We start from the raw sequence: 9,879 nt of genomic DNA on the forward strand, positions 1-9,879 counted from the left end.
TACTGTTATTGTATTGTATAGTAAATATACCCACTTATTGGAGATTCTGTATATACAGTATACTGGATATACCAGTCCAAAGAAAAGTACTAGTCTTATTTCCTTTTTTGAAACACAAAGAAAAATCATGTGCATATTTGTTTCTGATTAAAAGCAGAAAATGTATATCATTTAGAGCAGGGTCTTGAGACACATGCTAACTCGCAAACTAGAGAGCTAGCGACCTAAACGGTAGCCTTCAAGTTATTTCCTTTAAACTTAAATAGCCAAAAACTTACCATTTCCACACGGATAGGGAGGATAACTATTAACAGTTATTTAACCTTTAACATGAACATTAATCAAACGTAATAATTTTTTCTGGGTACATGATACCATACAGCATCCATATCAAACTTGCGCGGGCCGCACTAACATTAAACTTTCATATCAAGGCGGGGGCCTCAAACTAGTGTCCGGCGGGCCACATTTGGCCCGTGGGCCGCGTGTTTGAGACCCCTGATTTAGAGATATGTTTTTCACTGGACAGCTTGCATAATACATCATTTGAACATCACACAGGCAAGAGAGGAAACCATTCCATTTTATTGCTGATGCAGATCTACAAATCATTCTAGCTTTGTCGTTCTTTAAGATCAGATTCCACAAAAGATGCTGAACGATGACTTTTTCATGGCGCAACCCCCACCCCCTGCATTTAACCATTATGTCTTCAAAATAGGAGACAAAATATAAGGTGTTTATATTTGAAAAATGATTTAGCATTTGGGCTGCACGGCGGACGAGTGGTTAGCATGCAGGCCTCACAGCTAGGTGACCTGAGTTCAATTCCACCCTTGGCCATCTCTGTGTGGAGTTTGCATGTTCTCCCCGTGCATGCGTGGGTTTTCTCCGGGTACTCCGGTTTCCTCCCACATTCCAAAAACATGATAGGTTAATTGGCGACTCCAAATTGTCCATAGGTATGAATGTGAGTGTGAATGGTTGTTTGTCTATACGTGCCCTGTGATTGGCTGGCCACCAGTCCAGGGTGTACCCCGCCTCTCGCCCGGAGACAGCTGGGATAGGGTCCAGCACCCCCGTGACCTTCGATAGGATAAGCAGTAGAAAATTAATGATTTACCATTTGTGGCCCAACCGCAGCAATAATACAACTAAAACGTGTTGTTTATCGCCATGTTTGTAACCAATTGTAGGAATACTGTAGAATATACCATCTTATCATAAAACTGATCCCCTGGTGGATGAACTGCAGTATTTGAAAGTAACAAGGCCTGCGAGGCTGGCCTGGCATTTGGCAGAGGCTCTCCTCATCGCATCCCTCCTGCTGTTAGGTCATTAATTTAGTGAGCGCAGCGGGGCTTCCAAAACTCCCTGCCGCCTAACTTCCACACACACACACACACACACACACACATACATACATACACACACAAGTAAGTGTTGCATGACAACAGAATAAGCCCATGCATGGAGCCAATGAGAGTTACCTCACACTGCATTAAGGCAGAAGCAGCTGAGCTTATACAGATTAGTTACACCGCAGCATGGATGCCCTGCAGCCATGCGAGTGATTGATTACTCCTGACACACATAAACATGAAACTTTACAGCTTATCACTGGTAAATGCGCACTCCTCTTTGGGAGTGTTTTTAAATGCAATTATCACATATTTGAAGTGATACAATGCAGTCCAATAGCAACGCTCAGTTGTCATTGAATATTTGCGACATGTTACAAGTTGTGGTACTGTAGCTGTAGTTGTTTCGAACATTCTTCTCAAAATGACGCAATGCAGTTCTACAACGCAATCCCAGTAATAAACATATTGTTCAATTAATACCAACCCATTTTTACGATACAGCTCTTGTGCGTCATTTCCAAATGTTATGACGTGGGTGGGCGTATATTTGTCATTTTTTTGTGTTTTCAAGCATGCTGATCTGTCTTTCAGTCTCTCCCCTCCGGGCAGACACGTGGCGCTCGTATTGTCATACATGCCAGGTACGCTTTCACGCTTCACTGACACCTGATTCACCTGTTCGGCCACTTGCAATGAGAAAAAAAAACACTCTCTTGTCTGCAGCCCTTTAACACAAACATAAGCACAGGATGTGGTTAGAAGAGAAAAACATCTCCTACCCCCAGTCATGCTTGGCTTAGTGTACACAACTGTTCCCCTACTAATCCCTTCTTAGGTTTTTTTAAGTGAAGGAATGTTGACTTGTGTTATATCTGCCTGATTATCAGAGAACTATCATGTCAGTGTGCTAAGGATGTCCCTGGTCCGCCCGGCTGTTTACCGGAGCTCCATAGCCCCAGTGGTCTTCTCCTCTTGGCTCCGGCTCTTTAATAGGGAGAGAATTGGTTTCCCCAGTTCCAAACAATGGCTCCTCTGTTCCGCTAGCCTGGCCTCCCGCTGAAAGAGACACCCATTAGAGAAGCTCTATCTCTTGGGGGTCAGGCTCAGGGGTCACACACAAGTGCGGCTCTTGTTTATGTCTGCAAAGTCAATCAAAACACGGCAGCTTAACTCCTACTTGCCTGACTCTCCTCTCTGCTCGGGCTAAAGAGCAACAAATCCAACTGCAGCTTCAACTTACTTGAAGCTTAAGAGATATAGGATGCTAAGTGAATGAGGCGGCTGCGTGTTCCAGAGAGAGAAAATGTTGTGTTGACGTACACCTCAGCACCTGCTTCGCACTAGCAGCCGCTGAGTTGACCGCTCCCCCTTCCCCCAACCTACACCCATCCCGTCAACCCCTCAACAACACCACCGCACACAAACAATCACTTCATCGTCACTCGGCAGCTCACACATTTAATTGAGCTACTTATGATGATGATGATGATGATGATGATGATGATACGGCTCCTGTGGAAAAATCAACATACGTCACTTTTATTATGTCAGGAATCACAGACTTAATTACAGCTAGAGACATTTACCCACTGAGACTCCACTGAAGAACGATGAGTCAAGCTGCTTTTGATGGAACTGAGAGGTCTGTCATTAGCTCAGACTGGCAGGATGGTACTCACTATGCCAGCACTAGCAAAACCAAAACGTTTCAAGGCAAAAGCAAAAACATTATCACCACCTATACTTCCAGACATGAGACAACTGTCAATTACAAAGTCAGAAATGTCCTGCTGGATGAACAGATGGACGCATGGATGAATGCACTGATAAAACAATGCATGGTCAGACATCTTTGAAGGAAAACTGCACTTTTGGGTGGGGGAATTTTTGCCCACAATCTTGATGTGAAACATGAACAAGCCCTTTTCTGTGTGTTCTAAAATGATAAAAACTAGGTCTAGAAACAGATGTAGCAGAAATGCAGGATGCCGAAGTTCTCATTGGGAGTGACCAGGATGGATAGGATCAGGAACAAGTACACCAAATGGACATTACATGTTAGAGGCCTTGGAGATCAGAGTCAGAGAGGCCAGACTGAGATGGTTGGGACATGTCCAGAGGAGAGATAGTGAATATATCGGTAGAACGATGCTGCCGGGTAGGAGGCGTAGAGGAACACCAAAGAGGAGGTTTGGGATGTAGTGAAGGAGGACATGAGGGTAATTGATGTGAAATAGATGATGCAGAAGACAGGGTTGGATAATTTATATAAAAAAAAATTGAATAGGGCGGCACGGCGGTCGAGTGGTTAGCGCACAGACCTCACAGCTAGGAGACCAGGGTTCAATTCCACCCTCGGCCATCTCTGTGTGGAGTTTGCATGTTCTCCCCTGTGCATGCATGGGTTTTCTCCGGGTACTCCGGTTTCCTCCCACATTCCAAAAACATGCTAGGTTAATTGGCGACTCCAAATTGTCCATAGGTAAGAATGTGAGAGTGAATGGTTGTTTGTCTATACGTGCCCTGTGATTGGCTGGCGACCAGTCCAGGGTGTACCCTGCCTCTCGCCCGAAGACAGCTGGGATAGGCTCCAGCACCCCCCGCGACCCTCGTGAGGAAAAAGCGGTAGAAAATGAATGAATGAATGAAAAATTTGAATAAGAGCATTTGAAAATAAGAGAATGTACCAAAAAAATTACCAATTAACAAAATAATACAAACACATTATTTTTCTGCTACCACAATTTGCAACAACAACAACAAAAAACAATGTCCTAGAATCAATAAACATATACCTTGTTGTTTCAAAGTGCCACCCCGTGAGAGGTATTGATATCAGCCAGCCGATATCAATACCATGCTTTTTCACTGATATCGGCCGATACCAAACGGCGGCCGATCGATCGGAGCACCCCTTATTTGGTACATTTTTCAACACTTGACTTTGGTGTTCTTGTATTTGCAGCTTACTGGCTGTTTTTCTTTCAGTCATTACGGATGGATGAACGAATGGCTGGAAAGACACACGGATGGCTTGATGAATGGATGTGTAAAACACAAAGAATAACTGACCCCCCCTCCAACCTTCTCCAGTCTTTTTCTGCTCAGTCACTCCATCACAGCTGCAAACCTCACATCCCCAAGCTTGGATGTTAATCATCAAAAACATTTTTCTCTCCAGTGCAACTGAAGTGATCATTTCCCCCCCTCTCGCTATTAAAAGTACTTATATGCTTCTTGCTTTTAATCTGCTGTGCTCCACTGGCTCTTTTCTTTACTTTCCGTGTGAAGGGGAGGTTGGGCAATCACTATACAGCACTGTGAGTTCCCTTTGTTTACCAAGAGCAGGCCAGCTTTGCTCAGTGCTTTGTTGAGCAGCAGTCACTCGCAGCCTCACAGCTGTGACACACACACACACACACACGTGCACACACACACACAACGCACACATAGAAATCTCTGACTCACAAACTCTTGTATCCTGTGGTCAAGGGGAGGGATTTAAATCCTCTGAGTAGCGCTCATATGAACCTGCTGAACTTGTCTTCTCCGTCTCCTGCTGGCTATTGTTCACCCCTCTAGATTTTTCCAGCTCTATCAATTTTCATACTCATGCACCGCCATTTGGAGCCAATTAAGCGATACACCCTGTGAGCCTTCACGCGGCGGGCAGCTGTCTCTCCGCACTGAGGAGAAAATCATGCACTTGACATGCAGTCGCAAAAGACACAAGCCCGGGCCTAATTATCAGGGAGATGTCACTCAGTAGACAGTACATAAACAAGAAGAGTCATTGTTGAGAACTAATTGGCAGGGTTGGAAAAAGAGCTCCTGTAGCTGAGATAAAAATACGCAGCCAGTGTGGTTTCCTGAGGACACATGAGAAGCCCTCCGCACCGCCATGGCCTGAGGTGTGCAGTAATGAGAGAAGAGCTCACTTCATGCCCACTCTCCACACCGCATTGTCCTCGCCACATAGCCAGCCTCGGAGCAACGCAACCGGCCTGTTGTGTGAGCTCGGGAAAAGCCTGGCGGGACGCCAAAGACATGAGGCGGGCTGTCAGGTTAGCACGCTTCACCTTGATAAGAGCAGAAAGGGATGGCGATGAGGAAGGGAAAAACAACCAGTGCAACAGGGGTGGAGCAATGGGACAATTATGTTTGTGTGCGTGTGTGTATATGTGTGTGGATCACGCAACGGTCCTCTAACAACTGCAAAAACATTGGGGAGAGTGTTAAACGTGGAGTTTTTTTTTTTTTTTCCAAGCTCATGTTTCACAACAGAGCACCAGGTCCTCCTTCTTTTTCGTGTTCCCTCCTTCTCCTGACTTTTTTGTTCCATCCTCCCATCCCCCCAGCTCTCTGCTACTCTATCTCCTCCTGCTCACTGGCCCCTCTTTTCGCTCTACTTGCTCACTATCTGTATGTCTATCACATACACAAACTTCTCAAACACCTCCACCGCCGTCCGTACACACACACTTGCCCTCCCCCCCTCTTTGCAAGGCTGTTGTTGCACACTGACAGTGCTGATTTACTCCATGGCCAACAGCCATCTCATCTCAAACAATTGCTCATGCAACAGGGCCGCCCTGAGGACTCAGGTTTGCATGGCAGTAAACCAAGTCATAGTTTAGCTCCCTTCCTCCCCCAGGCAAGCCCCAACTTTTATTTTGCTGTCTTTTACAGCTACTAAATGTTCTGAAAGCCCTTAAAGGCTTGTTCTTTAGCCAAGTGACCAGCAATAGCAGCACAAAGTAACAAAACACCCTTTCCTTCAGTTCTTATTAGGTTCTTCTTCTTTTTGGGTGAGTTTTAAGTCAAAAAACTGCCACCAATATAAAAAAAATACTATAATATAACTAAAGCTGTTGATCCATTAAAATATTTTATCATGATTAATCACATTTTTTGTCTATAGTTAACTCACAATTAATCGCAGATGGAAATAAGTTTATATCTATAATAAGTAGGGGAAATATCTTTGTGGTAAACGATTCGATGTGCAACTACAATGATAATTACATCAAATTTTATGTAAAGGGATATCAATTTAGGAACTTCAGGCCATTATTTTAAAAAATAAAGTCAGCAAGCATATTTTTGTATTACTATTTTTCTTTATTATTAGCAAATTAGCTCTTAAACTCGCCCACAAATGTTCAGCAAATACAAAATGCGACAACATGTTTTTGTTTATTAGTGCCAGCTCAAAATAAGATTTGTTTATTTATGATACTGGTTTTAAATTCTCAATATTTGTTCGTGAAAAGCCTATTTAGGAACATTCAGAAAGGATTATTATTAAATAATTGCCTCAGTACACCTTTCCTTCATGAAATGTACAAATACCTAAAACATAGGGCAATAGTCATAAAACATTTCATCCAAATTGCAAACCTAATGTAATTTCATTTCTCTTTTAAAACACATTAACATACATGGAAATTAATCATTATATAACAGTAAATATGATTTTATTACAATACTCTTAACTATTTCCGCAGTTTAAAGTGATTTGCGATGTCCTACTTTTTCGACGGTCATTGAACGCACCGACGCACCGTTCTCCGACAAAAGAGGGCTGTATGGATGTATTTGGATGTATTTGGATGTATTTTACAACTTTTTCTTTCACCTCATACTTGCTCCCGAATGCTGATACTATGTGGGAATGCATTAAGGTAAGATTTGATGACTTTGAGTGCTAATGTGCATCATTGTGGTAGTTCGATGCTAAATCGCTAACGCTAGCAAAACACTGGACTTCAGCCACCGTCATGACATTGACAGCACGTCAATAGCCACTGTAACTCCAATATAGCTAGCAGTTCAATGCAAAAATCATCAGAGAGATGTCAAAATGTGAAAAGCACTGGTTAGTTGGGCCATTCTTATGCCAAGGTAGCACTGTATATGACAATAAAAACAATACCTGCACTGCTCCAGTCTCTGGCAGGCCATGTAATCCGTGACAAGTCCAACACATCGATAGTAGATACAAATAACTTTAGTATCACTACAAGAGCCATCTGCCAGGGCTTTGAATCTAACTTTACCAATCTAAATACTCTTTTCATTCTCCATTTCCATCAATATTTGTTCCAGCTGGCAACAGAGTTAACTGCTTCAATCAAACTATGGTGGGGGCCGAGGGTCAAACGGGAGAGGTGCACGTTAATTCCGTTAACACATCATTAACATAATATAATATACTATAATGTCAGTTATCTATAATTTTTGTCCAATTATCACTTTGTACGTTTTAAACAGAGGAAGTTTTATGCTTTTTTTCTACTTTTCTGACCTATAAATGTTGTTAAACTGTCGTATTATTATGTTAAACTATGCCAAAGTTTCAGATAATGAGGTTTGCTCATTTGGAAGTGAGCCCTGAAAGAAGTTTGGGCTTCAGAGTTTTTTTCTAACACCGGCTCACTGTGATGTCACAGGGAACAGGACTTCCTTATATGGGCTTCCCCGAATACAAGCTGTAGACCTGCCCTGTTGCACTGTGAAGATTTCACTGTGTTAACGCAGAGTGTGACCAATCACAGCGGAGTGGGCGTATTCAGAGGCGGGCCGTGGGTAGAATAAATTAAAAGAGACTGTTTTGGAAAGCCAAGCCAAGTTTGTCGTTGTGTCCCTACTGCTATATGGTAAATCACAAGTTCAATTTCCACTTTGTCATCACTGGTAACTCCTATGTGGTAGCATCCTCAGAAAAAGCTAAAGAAAAAGCCAAATCCATTTGTGGAGTCAATGTAAAAGTCTTGCGGTGCTTGGAAGATTTTATGACTTCTCGCGTTCATGCATGACAGCGGTTCCATCTCTGCAGGGAATATTTCCAGAAAATGATCGTCAAATTGGACGACTTTCGTGGCATTTAAATTTAGAAGTTCCACAGCAGTTTTAAGTCTTTTTCCAGACACTGGCAATTCAGCTCGCTATATTTCTTCCCAGACTGGCCACCTGAGCCTCCCATCAATATGGCTGCTCAATAAGCAGCTAATGTGATTCCCCAAAGGACTGTGAATCAACTTCTGAACCCGCTCTTCTCAAAGAGAGAAACGTAGACATCTGGAATTGAGATCCACCAGGGACCGAAGCTCTGATAACTAAACACATTTCAATCATTACTTTTTGGCTGCTCATCATTAACCTCCGGTCACTTCCATACTGTCATGGGACCAAATATTCCTGTTGAAAATAAACAAAACAACAACTAAACAAAGTCCGAGTAATAACATTTGGGAAATGGGATTAAAATAATATCCGTTAAGAAGCTTAATTATATTCTGTGGAAAAAAAATAGCACAGTTTTTCTCTCTTTTGTTGTTTTGGTGCAGTGGGCCCATTAAAAGTGGATGATTCTGACAGACAGTCCCAGCAGAGTGGCATCGGGGGAGAGCTGTGATGCAAAACAAGACAAGCCATTCCAGTGAGCAGACTCACTCATGAATAATTCTCTTCCAAGGCCAATGAATTAATTTCAGATGCAGACAGAGAAGATGAGTGTGGGCTGGAAAACATTTTAACAGGCATAATGTGCTGTTGTGTGTTACAAGTGCCTTTGACAAGTCCAGCCCACCAGCACTTTAGTAGAAACTGTAGTGTAGACAATATGTAGTAGTTCAACATATCTGCTCTAATCTTTGTTGTATAAGTCGTCGACACAAATACTGCTATGGCCTCTGGAGTTGACCTTAATTCCTTGACATTTTACTTCATGCGCCGTGTGGAGCGATGCACCATCGCAACGTAACTCTATGTGATTTGTTTGAGTTGACCCTTTGAACTATGTCACCTGCGATAGAACTTTGTAGTGATGTACTTTTTTCAATGTAATCCATAGCTGGCAATGTTAGCATTTGTAAATGATGGATTTTTAAAGTTAAAATTCAGAAAAAATAGTATTATAATAGTAATAATAGTACAAAAAAATAGACGTTTTCGAGAATAAAGTCGTAAATTTATGAGAAAAAATTTATGAGAATAATAAGAAAAAAGTAATATTACCTTTGCCCAAGGCCCCCCTATTTCTTAGCTGTCTCAGGCAATGCCTGACACAAACAGAGTATTAAAACAATCAGAGATATACAAGTATTTGCATCCCTTCAAAACAATTAAGAAAAATGCTCTTTCATGCAGTACTTCCTCTACTGTACAGGGGGCGACAGCGAGGTGCAGCAGCAGCAGTCGACAACTCCCATTTTAACAAACAAATGGCGCTATCGACTATCAAATGTACACACGGGCAATACATTAACAAAAATGAGGTGGTGAAAGAAAATAAACACATTTTCAAAGAAACATAACCTGCAAAGGTGGACCTTTCAGATGAAACTTTGATGCAGTGCATCCCTCCGTCCCCCCATTTATCGACGGGTGGGGTGGCTCTAGTTTTTTAAACGTGGACCTGTGCAAGAATAAATTAATTACTTTATTGGCTTGCTGCAGTATGGTTAATATGAGTATGTTAGCAGTAACAAAGGTTAAACAATACAATACATGA

Source organism: Doryrhamphus excisus, chromosome 13 (genome assembly GCF_030265055.1).
Source record: "Doryrhamphus excisus isolate RoL2022-K1 chromosome 13, RoL_Dexc_1.0, whole genome shotgun sequence".
Taxonomy (NCBI): domain Eukaryota; kingdom Metazoa; phylum Chordata; class Actinopteri; order Syngnathiformes; family Syngnathidae; genus Doryrhamphus; species Doryrhamphus excisus.